Source organism: Panthera onca, chromosome A3 (assembly GCF_046562875.1).
Source record: "Panthera onca isolate mPanOnc1 chromosome A3, mPanOnc1 haplotype 2, whole genome shotgun sequence".
Taxonomy (NCBI): Eukaryota; Metazoa; Chordata; class Mammalia; order Carnivora; family Felidae; genus Panthera; species Panthera onca.
This window is the reverse complement of record NC_138341.1, coordinates 121,635,452-121,653,813: the sequence shown is the minus strand read 5'-3', so window position 1 is coordinate 121,653,813 and position 18,362 is coordinate 121,635,452. Positions and strand designations below refer to the sequence as shown.

At 41.4% G+C, this 18,362-nt stretch overlaps 1 protein-coding gene across 3 annotated transcripts in view; it reads left to right on the top strand.

The window, feature by feature from the left end:
• Positions 1-282: 282 nt before the first annotated feature.
• The window catches only part of CHD6 (chromodomain helicase DNA binding protein 6), a 205,630-nt gene continuing 187,550 nt past the window's right edge, over positions 283-18,362 (top strand). For all 3 annotated transcript variants that reach the window (XM_078444070.2, XM_078444069.2, XM_078444068.2), the window contains exon 1: positions 283-398. The gene's annotated coding sequence lies outside the window, so the exon portion shown is untranslated. The remainder of the gene's footprint in view (positions 399-18,362) is intronic.

Genomic DNA, 18,362 nt, shown 5'->3' with positions numbered 1-18,362 from the left:
CCTCGGCCCGCAGGACCCCAGCCCCGCCCCGCCCCCGTGGCCCCGCCGCTCAGTCCCGGGGGGCGGGGCCGCGCGCAGCGGCGTCTCCAAGGCGGGGGGCGCGAGGCAGAGGGCGGGGCGGCCCCGGCGCCGGCCAATCATCGCCGCGATCACATCCATGCAAATACGAGCACAATGGAGCGAGCCCATCACTCGCCCCTGCAAGCAAGCTTGAAATGGGCTTCCGACTGAGCGGCAGCCAGGCTGACCAATGACTCTGTGTTTTGGGCCGGCGAAGCCCAATGGCGTGGCAGAGAAGGCGGGCCTGAGCTGGGTTAGGGTGTCCTTGCAGGGTGTCTGAGCTAAACTTCACCAAATAATAGCTGTTTGTATTTTGGCTGCTGCAGGAGCCATTTTAGGTAAGTTCTTCTCTTAACTTTTTATTTTCCTCCCCGGCCTTCGCTGGCCGGCCTTGTCCGCAGGTCCCTGGCCCCGCCCCGCTGGCCGGGCTAGGGTGCCCCTATGAATGGAGCCGGGATGAGGGGCTGCGGCGGCGCCGAGGCCCGGCCGGGGTCCGAGTGGGGCCGGCGGCGGGCGGCCTGGCGGAGGGGAGGCGGCGGCCTGAGGCCTGAGGAGAGGAGCCGGCCTCTGCCGCACGCCGCTCCCGCTCGCGCTCAGGCCGCGCTCGGGCCGGGCGGCCGTCCTTGGGAGTGCGCCGCTGCGGGCGGCGCAGAGGGGCGGGGGTCCGGGCAGCCCCCGGCCCCGAGCCTGGCGGGCGGGGGCGGGGCGTGCGGAGGCCCCCCCCCCCGGGGCGGGCCGTGGAGGGACCCCCGGGCGGGCGGGCAGGGCAGCGCCGCGCGCGGCGGGGGTGACCGCTATTCCACTGCCGCCCCCGCGGAGAAGTTGCTCTATTGGCGTCCTGCGTCTGTTTGCAGGGGTGGAGGAGGGTGGGCTGGTGCCAGGCTGCTGCTCCGGGAGGGGGCGGGGGCCCCGGCGCGTCCTCGGAGCGCGCTCCCCCTCCGCCCCCTTCTTACGCACTAGCGCGCACTCGCCCCGAAAATTGGAACCCTGGAGGTGTCCAGCAACCCCGCAGCCAAGTTTTGTGCATTATTAGATTGCATGTTTGAGCTTTAAAAAAAAAAAAAAAAAAAAAAAAAAAAGAGGAATCTGTCCCCTTTAGGGTATTTCCTTCACTGTTGAGAAGTAACGGCGTCTTTTGCTCCCAAATTTCCAGAGACATGCTTGTCAGATGTGCAGAGGGTTGGCAGCTACTTGGTTTTTAAAAAGACTCTGTTAGGAAATCCCCTCACTAGTGAGATAATTGAAATTTGAGTTTGTTTTCAGCTTCAGTTTTATTTGATCCAATTAAAAATACATAAGCAGGCACTTATATTTGTGTACATAAAGTATTCCTAGTACCAGTTATGACTGATATGACTGTGGTTTCGGTAGTGTGGGATCTAATAAGGCAATATAATTCAATTTTCAACTTGTAGGCCCGTGTTCTCCAAATTAGGATTTATGGACCATTAGTAATCTGGCCGAGGTTTCCACTGAATCCTTGGCATCTCCAGGCATCCCTGGAACTGTTGTATGTACCTTCTTCCCCACCCTGTCAGAACTGCTTATTTCTGCTGTAACAGATCCATGAACAGAGAAGATACACATTTAAAAATTTTTGTAATTTTCAGAGTGTGTGCAATACTGCCCGAGATTCAGTTATTGTTTCTCAGATGGCGTATTGGAATACAATCCCATTAGGCCCCAAATTTCGGCATACTTTATGGGGCATGCTTGTGGTACTTAGAAAAGTCCTGGTAGGGACCACAGTTCTATGCTCTCAAGGCTGATTGTGAACTGTCTTTCTTACTGGAGATCTGTAGTTATTGACTGTGCATGGCATGGTAGTTGGTTGATAAGCTGAATTGGTAGATCAAGTTGACAACCTCCGGGAGATAGTTTTTGTGAACTTTGTGGCTCTAGGACAGTACAAAGAAGGTTTGAGATCTATGTATGAAAAATGATTAGGCATGAATATTCAAGTAACATGGTTTATGCCAACCGGAACAGGTGGTTTCATATAAGCAATGCGTGACTGTAACCCAAGGCCTGGGAAAATGGGGAGTGGTAAAATGATTAATTTTGGACTTCTTTTTGTCCCAGGGCAGATCTCCTTGATGAATTATGAAGGATTATTAAAACCTTTTTCTTCATTAATGGACTATTAAGAGTTAACCTTTACAATTTTTTTTTTTCCTTTTTGCTAACTTTGGAATCTCCTTTATAGTAACTAGAATATGATACTGTTCTTGCTGTAGTCTGGTCATGGGCAAAATAAATCTCAGTCTCTTGTGAAGTTAGTTGTGTCTCATCGTGGTATCAGTCTGCCTGGAGTCACATCTTTTATCCTGCAGTTCTTTCTTGCCTTTTTATAGTTAGTTTTTCTGTTATTAACAGTATGCATGGTTTTTCAGTGTGATCACTTATACCACAACTTTTTAATATTCTCTATTTTTATGATTATTGTTATAATTTATTGATATAGTTGGAAGTTCTCTGAACTCATCAGTGTGTTACTTTTTGCCAACCACACAAGAAGTTGAAAGACCAGTTTGGAGTGAAATGGGAGAGCCATAAGTAACACTACTGTATTTCTGGAAGATCCTTTAGCAGTTAGTTTTTTATATTTATGGATTTACTTTTCTTATAACTATTTCAAATACCAAAGATCTCAAGCAGAATCCTGTCTCTTTAGAAACCAGATCTCATTTGTGATTTTTGCCATTATGTTACAGAAAACTTGTCAGAAACAATAGACGCTTGGACCACTGTGTCTTAGAGATCTCTTTGAGTTATAGAAGTTTCAAACAAGTGTTTCGGTTTTCTTGGAAACATGGCTTTGCCCCAAGCAGAGGTTGTGGTTATGTCTTCTTGTGTTAAACCATGAGGAAAAAGGGTTCCTCACTCTCAGGCTTGATTCTCACTGTAGGGGCCTATGTTTTTCAGCTTTCATGGAAAGACTTTGTATTGGTAATGGCTGAATGGAGTTGTACTGGTAATGGCTGGACCCTTTTGAACAGGTTAGAGGGTTCGAGGATTCTACCTGAAAAAGATTTTTGGTATTTGACAATGACAATATCTAAGTCAACCGAGGAGACTGTGTTTTCACTCCCTTTTATCCCCCCCAGGATAACAAGGTTAGAAATAGTTTTATTTATTTAAAGATTTTATTTTATTTTTAAGATTTTTTTTTAATGTTTATTTTTGAGAGAGAGAGAGCATAAGTGGAGGAGGGGCAGAGAGAGAGAGGGAGACAGAATCTGAAGCAGGCTTTGTGCTATTGGCATAAAGCCCTACTTGGGGCTCAAACCCACCAACTGTGAGATCATGACCTGAGCTGAAGTTGGACACTCAACTGACTGTGCCACCTAGGCATCCCTAAAGATTTGATTTGATTTAAAAAATGTTTTTAATGTTTATTTTTGAGAGAGACAGAGAACGGGGGAGGGACAGAGAGAGAGGGAGACACAGAATCTGCAACAAGCTCCAGGCTCTGAGCTGTCAGCAGAGAGCCCGATGCAGGGCTCGAACTCACAAACCACAAGATTATGACCTGAAGCTGAAGTCGGATGCTTAACCAACCGAGCCACCCAGGTGCCCCAAGATTTTATTTTTTTAAAGTAATCTACATACCCAGAGTGGGGTTTGAACTCACAACCCTGAGATGAAGAGTTGCATGCCCTTCCAATGGAGCCAACCAAGCACCCTGGAAATAGCTTTATTTTTAATAAATATTTAGTGTTTCACTTTATACTTCCATTCCTCATACAAAGCTTTAGTTTAATTCAGATGAAAAGCTGCAGTGAATTCCATGGAATTGCCTGCATTCCCCTGTACCAAGTTATTACATTGAAAACTCTTTGAAATAGATAAAATAATAGGTAGGGCTTAGCTATCTGTTTCCTAGAGAACAGGTTTGGTGTTTTGTGTTATGTTTTTTTGTTTTTTTTTTTTCTTTTTCCCCAATAGAACGTGACATACTTGTGAAGCGTGCAGGAAGCACTAACGTTTGAATACCTGGTGTGTGTTCAGCACTTAGCCAGGCACTGGGGCTGCAGAGATGAAAAAATGTCTCCATTTTCACGGCCATTCCATGAGGATGGACGGAAGCTCAGAAAGATGAAGTAACTTATGAAGCTAGTATATAAAGGCAATAAAACTAGTAAATGTTGGAGCCAGAATTTGAACCCAGATCATCTGGACTCAAAGCACATATTCTTTTCACCAACCAGCCTCTAAAGATTTCTTTAAAAGCTGGAATGTGCTGTCATGTTTTAGTGGTATGGGGCTAAGTCAACTAACAAGTTGTTCTATGCACTCACTCATTTTTACTACTTCATTTCAAGAATGTGTCACTGAAAAAGCAAATTAGAATACAGTAAGGTACCCTTTACCGTCCTTGTCTCCAAAGTGTAGGAGAGGTCCTTGTAGGGCACTTAAGAGTTCACCCTAGCCTGGTACTAATAACCATGAAGTGCAGAGGGAGAATGCAGTCACTTTTTCCTTGCCAAAATGTTCTTTTCTTTAGTTCATTTTGTGGAGGCGTTGATACCCTCTTGAGAAATTCTGTTACTTCCATAAAAGTCCTGAAGGTAGTAAAATGGAGTTATTTTAAAATATCCATCCCTGTTCCCATTTCTGAACTGAATTATTTGCATAAAATCCAGAGAAAAGCATTTCTTTTTGCTTGTAGTACCCCTATTAGTTGGTTTTTATAGTTTGTAATAGTGATTCTTTACATACTCATGTACTTACTTTTTATGTCGTTTGCTGTCGAGACTTTTAGAATCTTTGGTAATGTATATGACATAAATAGTTCCTGTTTTGAGGAATCATTTTTTTCAGTTGATGTACCTTTTCTTTCTATAGTCATAACGAAGGACTTAAATTTTTAGCAAGGAAAAAACCATGATATTTCAATAGATTGCCATGATGCTTTTATCCGCTAGTTATTTCAGAACTTAACCTACTAAGATAGTATATGAAAATTTCAGGAAAATTAGGAAGTAGAATTTTAAGATAACTTCAGGACATGAATTGAAACAAGTTGGATTCGAATTTTCTAAATAAGTAAAGGGAGATTTCTCTTTTTCTACTCCTTTGTTAATTAAAGATTTTTGTAGGGAGTATTCACTGATCTTTTTTATGGATTAAATATATTATTTTATCAGTAAATTTTAAATATATTTAAAAATTTGTTCTACATTATGTGACCAAAGTATTTTATTTTTGGAATCTTTCTCTCTCTATATATATATTTTAAGATTTTTCTTTATTTTGAGAGAGAGAGAGAGAGAGTGAGGAAGGAAGGGGCAGAGAGAGAATTCCAAGCAGCCTCCATGCTGCCAGTGCAGAGCCGGATGTGGGGCTCGAACTTACGAGCCATGAGGTCATGACCTGAGCTGAAACCAAGAGTCGGACACTTAACCGACTGAGCCACCCAGGTGCTCAGAAATCTCTATATTTTTTAATTGTAAGATTGTTTTTACATAAAAGGTCAGGCTTCAGGTTAAAAGAAGGTCTAATTACTGTGGTAACCTTGGTCTTTAGTTCCTACCTGTTTAGGTTGAGGCTTTTTATCCTGGGATTCATGGACCCCTAGAGACTCTTTGGTCTGTGAACTCTCCAAAATAGTATGCAAAATTTTGTTTGTGTGTGCACTTTTATGGGCAGTGAATCCATTCCTTTCATAATTCTTGAAGGCATCTGTGACTCCCACCTTCCCTTCCTGTACCCCCATGTTTTCCCATCCCCCCTTTTCCCCTCTGTCTCTTCCTATCCACATGCAAAAACAATATTAAGGATCATTGATTTAGGTCATTTCAAAACTAGTTGTTTTGTATGAGCAAAATCTTTTCCAGGAGGCTGACTTTGTTGGGCTTTTTTTGCCCTTCAGGAGGTATTGCGATTTCAGTCTGAATTAGTTGGCTTGGGCTTGGTGAAGTACTTCTGAATCACTCCGGGCAGCATCCAGGCAAAGGTTATCCCTGGAATTCTTCCCTGCCTTATTTTTATACTTGGGAAGCTGTTCCACACCCTTTCCCCTGCAGCCTGATAAAAGAGTAAAGGTTCAAGCAGGAGGTGTGAGGGCAATTGCAAAACAGTCTTAGAGGGTCCTTGGCCTCTCTGCTGCAGCCATGTGCCTCTTCAGATGGGACTGGAGGGGTGGCCATGGCAAAAGCTCCTGACATTTTCTTGCTTTGAATACTACTTACTCATTCAGTTACTGCTTCATTCAATATGTTAGGAGGAAAAAGGGGTTAAGAGGAACAATTAAAAAATAACCCCTCCGTTTTCATATTCCCCAGACTTTGTATGTGATACCTTGCAACTTTTCTGTCAATGTTGTTAATTTCAAGTGGAATTTTTCTTAATTTCTGGTTGAACATGTGAGCTTATTTTGCAGATAACATGCATATATGTTGAGTTCTGTTAAACCAGATGTTACTATAGGCAAGAGGATGAAATGTTAAAATTCTCAGAGCCTTATTTTATAATTTGCTTAAGAAAAAATGAAGCAAATTGGTAAAACAATATTTAGAGCGACAACAAAATTCTAAAAGTAGTCTCTAGGAAATGGCCAAACTTGAGAAATTCTGGAAGTTTTCTTAGAGAAGTTCATTTGTTGGGCCAGACCAGAAGTTGACTAGAAGAAAAATCCATTTCTTTGGTTTGATATATATATTGAGGAAAACACCTTAAGCTTGAGGCAGTTCCGTGAAGGGCATTGACTCCTGTGAGGGGATTCTGTTTGATTTGTTCCTTCTCTAAGTGTACATGAGTAAAGAAGTTGGCTTGGACTATTTACTTTGGGTTCAAGGAAACCATCAGTATTCTAAGAAATTCTTTGAAGGGTGCCTGGGTGGCTCATTTGCTTAAGCGTTCGACTCTTGATTTTGGCTCAGGTCATGACCTCAGCGTTTGTGGGTTTGAGCCCCACATAAGGCTCTGCGCTGACAGTGCAGAGTCTGCTTGGGATTCTCTCTCTCTCCCTCTGCCCTTCCCCCTCTCAAAATAAATAAACTTAAAAAAAATTCTTTGAAAGGTTATGTCCAGTAAGCTAGGTCCAAATCATAGATTTTATTTACTGAAAGAAATTTAAAATAATTTAACACAAAGACTTTATTAATGTTCATTTGTATATTTCGGCCTAAAGGACTCTTTTAAAGGTAGCAGTCTAAATTCAACTGTAGGTTAGCCTGAAGAAGTCAAGGCATCATCCTTATTGACCATGTGGCAGAATCAGATCACATTATAAACAGTAACACCATCAGATTGCTTTTTTTTTTAAAGTTTATTTATTTTGTGGGGCGCCTGGGTGGCTCGGTCAGTTAAGCGTCCGACTTCGGCTCAGGTCATGATCTCACAGTCTGTGGGTTCGAGCCCCGCGTTGGGCTCTGTGCCGACAGCTCAGAGCCTGGAGCCTGCTTCAGATCCTGTGTCTCCCTCTCTCTGTGACCCTCCCCATTCATGCTCTGTCTCTCTCTGTCTCAAAAATAAATAAACGTTAAAAAAAAAAAAATTAAAAAAAAATAAAGTTTATTTATTTTGCAAGAGAGAAAAATAGAGTATGTGAGTGGGGGAGGGGCAGAGAGGGAGGGAGAGAGAATCCTGAGCAGGCTCAGAGCTGTCAGTGAAGAACCTGTTGTGGGTCTTTGACCCATGAACCCTGAGATCATGACCTAAGCTGAAATCAAGAGTTGTACCCTTTTTTTTTTTTTTAATTTTTTTTTTTTTCCAACGTTTTTTATTTATTTTTGGGACAGAGAGAGACAGAGCGTGAACGGGGGAGGGGCAAAGAGAGAGGGAGACACAGAATCGGAAACAGGCTCCAGGCTCCGAGCCATCAGCCCAGAGTCTGACGCGGGGCTCGAACTCACGGACCGCGAGATTGTGACCTGGCTGAAGTCGGACACTTAACCGACTGCGCCACCCAGGCGCCCCAAGAGTTGTACCCTTAACCTACTGAGCCACACAGGTGCCCCAGATTGCTTCTCTTAGTTAGCCCTTTATAGCATTGTTTTTAAGGGACTCGATATTCTGCTTAATAGAATTAGCATTTTTACCTTGAGTTGTAAAACTATGGTGAGGAAATAATAGAGGATATGAAAGAGATCATTAATGACCAGCTCCCAAAAGATAATTGTAAAAATGTGAAATAAGTTCTTTTAGATCAGAGCTAGATCTAGATCTAGATCAGTGTTAGTCCACAGATCTGTGCAGGTCTATGGGTTGTTTGTTACCTGACTGCAACCAAGTTAAGTACAGAACTTGAAGCATTTAGATGTTTTTACAGCATTTTTTAGAAAAATGATTTGTCTGTTGAGTCTGATAATAAAAAAATGTAAGTTTATAGTAGTCTTTGTTTAAAAAAATTTTTTTCCTGATAATTCATTTTTCTGGTGTTTTATAAAAGAATTAAGTCTATGATAAATTGGGAAAAAACAAAAAGTTCTTAACCATAGGGAGCAGTACTCAAGGTGATAGGTAACATGACCATTCTCTTGCAGCTTGTTTAGAAATGGCCCACATTTTGGGGCCACTTACCAGACTGACTGAAATAAACTACCTGGGGTAGGGACCAAGTAATCTTTGTTTTAACGAGCTGTACTAATGATTTTGGGGCACATTTAAATCTAAGAAACTTCGTTGTAAAGTTAAAAAAAAGAAACTTTGTGCTAAATCAGCACTGTCCAGTATAAGTTTGTGCTATGATGAAAAATGTCTTATATATGTGAGACCCACTCTTCACGTGGCTTTTGAGCCCTTAAAAGGTGGCTAGTATGACTGAGGCATAGAATTTTACATTTTATTTAATATTAGTTAATTTAAATAGCCACATACGGCTAGTGGCACTGGCATTTGACAGCACAGGTTTAGATCCTTTAGAGTCCCCCAGTCTGGGGGGGGGGGGGGCAGAAGTGGATTTTTTCCATTCCTTTAGAAATTAGAATATAGGACAAGACTATCCTTTAGACTTCAAATGAGACTAAGCCAATCATATAATAAAAGTTGGCACTGTTTGCCCATTTATATTTACCTCTTTTTATCTAAAAGTTGACTTGATGTTAAGAAAATAGTAGGGTCAGAAAATAAATTTAGATCCGTGTCACAAAGGTTTTGAAAACAGCAGGGTAGCTGTTTTAGTGAGGCCTTGTGATCCTTCATGGCTGTGACTAACATGCATAATGTCTTGCAATATGACTTCTTAGGCTTTTTTCTTTCATATAAAGATTTAAGCTTTTAAGTGCAACATTGTATTTTTCTAGTTCTCATTATAAAGCACCAGTTATGGAGAGTTCTCCTTACGTTAGACTAGTTAATGGAGATTTTTTTTCATATGGAGAGTATTTTTGGTTACTTAGAGGATAGTTTTTCATTTTATAAAGGTAATCTTTGTTTTTAATAATATCCACCAAGGATCCTTTGAAAGGTTGAACCTTATACTCTGTCCCCTTCCAATACATTTAAAAATTGATTGGTAAAACATTTCCTTTACTCATACAGAGTTGTATATGCTTCTCTGCCTCTTTCTCCATCTACTTGTACTTCATATTTAAACTCCTAAAAGTCAAGGATAGCATTGACTCTAATATATTGATCAGTATCCGTTGCAGTATTGGAGATTGTTTTCTGATTGACAAGTGGAAGGAAACGTAGCTGTAAAAGTAAATGAAGATGCACATGTAGAATCATAGCTTTTTGAAATGCTGTCCACACACAGTGAGTCTTTTCTAATAGGACCATAATTTTATTAAATATATTTGCCAGGTTTTAGGTTTTCAGGCAGGAGATTGTTAGTCATATAGGCAATGACTTTTGAAGCATAAAAGACAGTAAAGGGTATTCCATGTTGTTTATACACTCAGAGTGTTGATACACTTAGAGTGGGTGGGTTCCTTAAAGATCGTGGATAGGGCTGCAGGAATCACAAAATTGTCAATGCAACAGTGTCAGTTACTTTGTTTATGGCATGAATTAATGTTGTGTTATCTTCCATTGGTGTTCATTAAAAGGCACCATTTCCCATTTTGTTGTAGGGATGGTCTTATATTCTCAGCGAGTGAAGATGTCCTGGTAGGTTGTCTCGGCAGGGGCTTCTGTGTAGCTGAAAATGACACGAGTATCGCTGATTGGTGTGGCTCAACATTTTATAACATGGTGCTTTGGGCACTTTTGTCTGACTTTCTCCAAAGAGTTTCAAGTTCTTAATCTCTAGGTATATATTTGGACTGCTGCTTTGGAATTGAAAAATCCAGTCTGTTGGTACTGAGATCTGATAGTTGACAGATCTTAAGTTTAAAATGTTCGCAGGTTCTTTGCTTCCAGTTTGTTTCCATCACTGTCACTGGTTCCTAGAGCTGTGACTGGAATGTGGTATGACATGTTACTAAAAGACTGATTTCATAAGCCATGGACAAATACCAGTCTCCTTATTTACACATACTAGTCGTACTCTGCCCACCCTTTTCCACTCTAGCGCAGCACTTCATGCTAGTAGGGCTCTCCCTGGGTGCTCTGACTTGCCCCTGTGCTCACTCTTGAACTAAGCTTTGTTGCTACCATCAGAGCTGTGCTTGTGGAGTTATTTCTAGTTTAAGCTTTATGCATTATCAGGTCTTACATAATTCAGCATCTCAACTAGATTCCTCTAAACCAAAGCCTCTTTCTGGCTTCTCAGGATTGCGGGAGAGTAGTTTTGGAAGGGAGTTTAGAGGCCATCTAGTTCAATTTCATCATCTTATGGATGACAGAATGGACTTCTAGTCATATAAGTATTTTGTGGGGCCATAGAGCTGGTCTACGGCCAAGTCAGGCTTAGAATTCAATTCTCATTTTACTAAATAGGACTCTTTCCCTGACTCTGATGGTGAAGGTCCTGAAACCCCCTGTGGGAGAATTACCTTAAGAACTTATGGGGATAATATGGGGAAGTTGGGTTCTGAGATTAGAAGTGAATTTGTGAAAGGCTGAATAATTTTTTTTAATGTTCTCAAATAAAACAAAGATATCAATGAAACTTTACATGTCTTAAATGAGTAGGAATGAGTGGTACTATTTTGGTAACTCTTGTTTACTATGTCTTATTTACTAGAAACATTTTGGCATGTCCTTTCCTTTTATATCATGGTAAAAAGCTTGTGGTACTATTTTGGTAACTCTTGTTTACTACTTTTTATTTACTAGAAACTTTTTGGCATATCCCTCCATGATATCATTGTGAAATCCTTTGTAAATTTACCTTTGCTTTATTGCAAATAATGTGAATGATCGTTTTTTCCCCCACATCTGCATACGCATTCAGCTTTTTAATTTAGGATTATTACAATAGGTTTTTCCCAGACCCCTTGATTATTGTGATAATCATAGCAGCTGCCAATCACTGAACGCTTACTGTATGCCAGGTATGGTGCTAGGCTCTTGTGTGGTGTGGTTCTTAGGGCTGTTCACTGATACCCTATTTTTGTTTTTCTTTTGGGTACCTGGTAGAATAGTACTTCTCCATCACCTTGAAGTTGAACATGGCTCTTTGACTTGCTTTGGATATTGAAAGTTGAGTACAAGTGATGTGAGACACTTCTAGGCAAATACCTCTTTTTTTCTGAAAGAAATCTTCAGTGGTTAAGGAGTGTAAACAATAAGCCTATGCTTTAAACCACTGAGTTATTTATTTATTAAAAAAATTTTTTTTAACATTTATTTATTTTTGAGAGACAGAGACAGAGCGTGAGCGGGGGAGGGGAGGGAGAAGGAAACAGAATCTGAAGCAGGCTCCAGGCTTTGAGCTGTCAGCACAGAGCCTGATATGGGGCTTGAACCCACGGACTGTGAGATCATGACCTGAGCTGAAGTCGGACGCTTAACCAACTGAGCCACCCAGACGCCCCTAAACCACTGAATTTTTTTAAATTTTCTTTTTTGTTTTTTAAAATTTACATCCGAATTAGTTAGCATATAGTGCAAAAATGATTTCAGAAGTAGATTCCTTAGTGCCCCTTACCCATTTAGCCCATCCCCCCTTCCACAGCCCCTCCAGTAACCCTCAGTTTGTTCTCCATATTTATTAGTCTCTTCTTTTTTTTTTTAATTTTTTTTTTAACGTTTATTTATTTTTGAGACAGAGAGAGACAGAGCGTGAATGGGGGAGGGGCAGAGAGAGAGGGAGACACAGAATCGGAAGCAGGCTCCAGGCTCTGAGCCGTCAGCCCAGAGCCCGACGCGGGGCTCGAAATCATGGACCGCGAGATTGTGACCTGAGCCGAAGTCGGACGCTTAACCGACTGAGCCACTCAGGCGCCCCTATGAGTCTCTTCTGTTTTGTCCCCCTCCCTGTTTTTATATTATTTTTGTTTCCCTTCCCTTATGTTCATCTGTTTTGTCTCTTAAAGTCCTCATATGCATGAAGTCGTATGGTATTTGTCTTTCTCTGACTAATTTCACTCAGCATAATACCCTCCAGTTCCATCCATGTAGTTGCAAATGGCAAGATTTCATTCTTTTTGATTGCCAAGTAACACTCCATTGTATATATATACCACATCTTCTTTATCCAATCATCCATCGATGGACATTTAGGCTCTTTCCATACTTTGGCTGTTGTTGATAGTGCTGCTATATACATGGGGGTGCGTGTGTCCCTTTGAAACAGTACACACACCTGTATCCCTTGGATAAATACCTAGTAGTGCAATTGCTGGGTCATAGGGTAGTTCTATTTTAAGTCTTTTTGAGGAACCTCCATTCTGTTTTCCATAGTGGCTGCACCAGCTTGCATTCCCATAAGCCACTGAAGTTTTTAAATGGAGTTTTAATTGCAGCATAAATCAAGCTCATCCTGAATAATGTAAATATACACGTATTACCATCATCGATCTTCATGGCTGAGTACTGATATTGGCCCATTTTACAGTTGAGGAAATGGAGACAAAGGAATTCAGTTTACCTGTGTGGCAGAACTAGTGGCCCAGGCACTTTGAGCCCTTCATTCTTAAGCACTGTTGTTTGCTGCCGTTGATTATGCTATACCAACTCAGTACCCACTATTGTGTATAGAATATGGGTTCTGCCCATGATAATGTCCTGCCAGAGCTTATGTTTACTTCTCTGTTCCATCCCTTCTTACAGATACTCCTGAAGTTCCAGGTCCAAGGGTCTCTTACCAGGATTTACTTTTCTCAGTATTGCACTACAGAAACCTCCATTCCTTTTCTGTTGTCTGTTATCTACTTTTACTGCCTTCTGGGATTCCATCTTTTGTGTGTTTGAATCCTTGCTCTGCCACTCACTGGCTGTGTGAACCTCCCTGTTCCTCAGTTTCCACATGTGTACAATACATATCTCATTTCGTTGTTTTGAGGATTGAGTTCGTTTACGTAAAGCCTTGGAACAATGCCTGGCACATGTAAGCATAAGTGTTGGATATTATAGTTTCAAAGGATCAGGTATCACAGGGCCCAGATGAATGGAGATAAGACATTACTGATCTTAATCTTTCTCATATTTAGATATTAAAGGCTTTATGCGACATTTAATTTAATTTTTCCTTTTATTTAACAGGAATTGCTGAACAGCTCTACATGGCACTATGCTCTGGGGGGTGGGGTGGGGAATGACCTAGAGCTTACCCTCAAAGAATTTATAGTATAAAGGGGAGCCAAGATATACATAAATACCTGTATGCTGATACTTGTGCTACTGCAAGGTAGCCCATAAAAAGTATCCTTTGGGAGTTCAGAAAAGGGGGAAGTGAGGAATCAGAGAAGACTTTGAGTCGGAGCTTTTATTAGTGTTAGAAGGATACACGGGATTTGGAAGTGGAGACTGGAAGAAATCGCCAGGTGAAAGGAAGCATTAGATCAGAGGCCTGTAATAAACATGTTCATTCAATCAGCAGATATATAGTGAGCATTTACTATGTGCTAGGCATTGATATAAGCCCTGGGGATGCCGCAGTAAACAGAAGGAAGTTCTTGTTCTTGTGGAGCTTGTATTATAGTGAGTGTTTGAATATACAGAACCCTAACGTATCAAGTGGTGGTAAGGACTAGGAAGAGGATTAACGAGACAGATTTCTATAACTAAGAAAAAACATGATTCATTTCTAATATTTTTCTTCGGGTATCTTTTGAGGAAACCCGAAGCTGAGCTAAATGGCTTTTTCATGTGCACCAGGCCATATCTGTGCCGTTTTCCATGCTCATAATTCTCTGCTCTTTGCTCTCAGCCTGTCTAGATAATTTCCTTTCTTTGAAACTTGAGCTCGGGACCCGGAATCTTCATGGGGCCATCCCCCTTGTAAGTGCCAGGAGCACCCTCTTTCCCGTCTGCACTTCTGGAGTCAGGTTTGGCCCATGTAACTAATTTGGCATTTCATATTGAACTGCCTTTGTCTTTTCTCAAATTGTTCATTGTTTATCCCACAAGTATGTGATACCCATTCATTTGGTAAACAGTTATTGGACTTGCATTGTGTTTCAGCCATGTCTGGGCACTAGGAACTTGAAGATAAATGCACATGGTCTGTGCCCTTGAGGAATGCACAGTCTGTTAGAAGGGAAAGAAATGTAAACTGCTACTACGAACATCATGATAAATGTCAAATTAGACAATTGGATAAATGTCCAAAGTTTTGTTGGAAGCAAGAAGAGGAGGCAGCCATCTACTCAGGGAAGTTGTTTAAGAGTTTGGAAAGGAGGAAACTTTAAAATTGGTTCTTGAAAGTTGATTTGGATCGCAGAGACTGGAATTGGTGTCTGTGAGTTTGGAAAGCCTTTTATGCATGGACAGTATCCTGTGAGGGGGTGGTGCGGAGTGGGAAGTTCAGTGTAGCTGTTGGAGTAGTGGAGACCTGTGGATTTGTGGTGGGCATGAGGCCTGGAGAAGTAGGTTTGGAGATATAGAAAGGCTTTGAAAATGGGGCACCTGGGTGACTCAGTCGGTTGAGCGTCCAACTTCGGCTCAGGTCATGATCTCGCAGTTGACAAGTTCGAGCCCCGTGTCAGGCTCTGTGCTGATAGCTCGGAGCCTGGAGCCTGCTTTGGATTCTATGCCTCCCTCTCTCTCTGCTCCTCTGCCGCTCATGCTCTGTCTCTCTCTGTCTCAAAAATAAATATAACCATTAAAAAAAAAAGAATGAAAAAAAAGAAAGGCTTTGAAAATGATGGTAAGGAGTTGAGATTTGTGTGGACAGTGAGGAATCATCAGGTTTTATTGCCGGGGAGTAGATTATATTCTGTACTTGGGCAGTAGAGATCAAGTGGTGCTCAAATTTTGCTGCATGTTACCTGGAGAGCTCTAGAAAATACCAATGCCTAGGCCACACACAATAAAACCCGATTGTCTAGATCCTCGAGGGACCCAGGTGTTGGATTTTTGATAACTTCCCAGGTGATTGCAGTGTGCCACCCAAGTTTGAGAACCTGTGGTTTGAAAGGCCTGATGGCAGTTTAATAAATGAGGAGGCTGTCTGGAAGAGAAGTCTTTGAGGCATTGGGAACGGGGACAAGGGAAGACTGAGCCAACCATTATTTTTCTTCAGTTTCTCTGTTTTCAACAAAATGGTGGCCCCCAGGGGAGCAAAGTCCAGTCTTTGTATGTACTTTGAACTTTTCAGAGATTTGTACATAGTAGATTCTTAATAAACATTTGCCTTGATTAGTTTTCTTTTGTTCAGGTACTCATAGTTGAGTATTCAGGGCATTTTATTTCTTTTGCTTCTTTCCTTTTTGTTATTAAATAGAAATTCCTTTAGGGATGTGAGTGAATGGAAATGAAACCTTTTGGTCTGTTCTACTTCCTCATAGTTCTGATTAAAGATTTAGGAAGTTAAAATTCAGTGATTAAAACAATTAGTCTGCATATGGATTTGGTTTATCCATACTCTCTTTCCTTATTAGTGTGAATAAGTAAGTTTGCCTTTAGGTAATCTCTACATCCAATGTTGGGCTTAAACTCACAACCCTGAGTTCAAGAGTTGCCCCCTCTGCCGACTGAGCCAGCCAGGCACCCCAGTATTCTTAAAGTATTGTTAAGGTTTATCTTCTACAACAACATGTGGAAAGTGAACCTTAACACTAGATTCTGTTAATCTGTGTAACTCAGGAACTTAGCCATGTGGTATAGAGTATATTTGAAATAATTTTTCTTTGCCAAATACACTTATTTCTGAGTGGGGATAATATTTTAAAAAATGCTGTGAATCATTTTTTAAAAATGGTTTCTTTGGGAGAGAGAGCAAATGAGCATGAGTGGGGAAGGGACAGAGAGAGAGGGAGAGAGAATCCCAAGCAGGCTCCACGCTGTCAGTGCAGAGCCTGACATGGGGCATGATGTCATGTGAGATCATGACCTGAGCTGAAATCAAGAGTCCTACACTCACCCGACTGAGCCACTCAGGCGCCCCCACTGTGAATCATTTTTGTGTGAACTCTTCATTCTCTGTTCTAATAGAGGGGAGTCAGAACATACAGGAATTAAAAACTTTTATATAGTCGATGTCATTTATACCTCCCTCCTGACATTTGTGTCTTGAAAAACATCAAACCTATAGAAAGTTATGGGAATGTTACCATTAACACCCATCTCCCCTTTACCTAGATTCACCAATTACTGTTGCCAAATTTTCACTTGCTTGTTTGTGCGTGCTCTGTTTTTAGCCATATCCTTTGGGAGTTACTTGCAGACAGACATTATGACACTTCACTCTTAAATACTTTTGCATCTTTATTGTGAGAGAAAGGGTACATAATTATAATTACATCATTCAGGACACTTGACATATAACCAATATATAGTCTGTGTCTAAATCTTACCACTCACCTGTTCTCTAGCTTTTTTATTCCTGTTCTCCAATCCAGTTTGGGACTGTGCATTGTACTACGTTGTCATGTGTCCTTATATTTCAGTATTGATTAGTGTGATCCAGTAGTTGCAGAATTCAGGAATGGAAGTGAAAACCTCTGTAAGGGCAGTGAGGCCGAGCTTCTCGTCCTTCTCCCCAGCTGGCCGCCTTCATGCTCTCGCAGCCGGCTGGGAATTGGCCCTCGGAGACGGAAGGCAGAGTTCTGAAGTGGAACCCAGCAGCTAATGCAGACCTGACTGTGCACATCCTCCTGAGGCCAGGAGGGACTTTATCTTGAACAGAGGTAGTTTTCATTTTAGGATCAAAGCCATTCCGGTTGCCCAGGTGCTTAATTAAGAAAATGTAGTTTAAAAAAGAAAAAGAAAATGTGATAGCGTCAACGGGACTTTGAGAAAAGATTTTCATAGTTGACTGTAAATCATCTGAATGTTAAAAGTTAGTTGTCTTCTGCTCTTTCTTGAGGACCACTGATTATCATGACCTTGTCTTTCTATAATTCATGGGGTCTTCTTTTTCTTTCTTTCTTTTTTTTTTTAAACTAGTAGGCCCTCCCTGCCCCTGCCCCCTTTAAATATGCCAGTGGTTGTGTGTTTTTGCCTTTTCATTCCTTCTTAGGCAGACTTCTTTCCTGTTGCTTCAACTCTTTATAACCCTGGGATCTCTGTTTCCATCCTCACCATCCTCTGTGTTCCAGACCTTCCTTTCCAGCCACATCTCGGCAGCTGCAGCTGTGTGCTCCACACGCAAAGCTGAGCTCCGTGTCTGTTCGTGTAAGTCGGAGCGCTGGTTTGAATATTGGTTGGAGGATGAGAATGAGGTGGTATTTGATTAGGGAACTAGGAACATTAGGCTCCTGTCCCCTATCAGCCCTTACCCTCATCTCCCCTTCCCCCAATACCTCAAGGGAAACAGGTGAGCCAAAGGCAAGGCTTTGCTATCACCACCATTTCCTGCTCTGTGTGGAGTCTTGGAAGTTAGGCTTCTTGGAATGAATTCTTTTAACCCAGTGTTTCTCAACCTTTGTTTTTATTATCACTACCCTAAGAAGCCCTTTTAGACAATTTTTGTTTAGCATTATTACCCTCCTACCCATGAAATTTTAATACCACGAATATATAGTGTATATGTGTATATACTGTGTGCGTCTGTATCACACATGAACAATTTAAGATATTCTAACCCTCAAGAACCACTTTTTGTCCCTTTGGAGTGATACTGCTCAATTGAGAATGCTTGTTTTAACCTAGACTGGAGGCAGTCTAATGCCTAGAAACAAAGCAGCTGAAGAGTCCACTTGCTAACTTTCCTGTCTGCAGAGAATTTACTTTAGGCTTGCATCTGACCGCTGTAACTAGTTCTGTGATCTTGCTGTAGCCACAACTCACAGTAATAACAACTGTATATTGTGCCCGATGTACACACACATATGTAATTCAAAGGATTTAATACTCAGTATTTATTC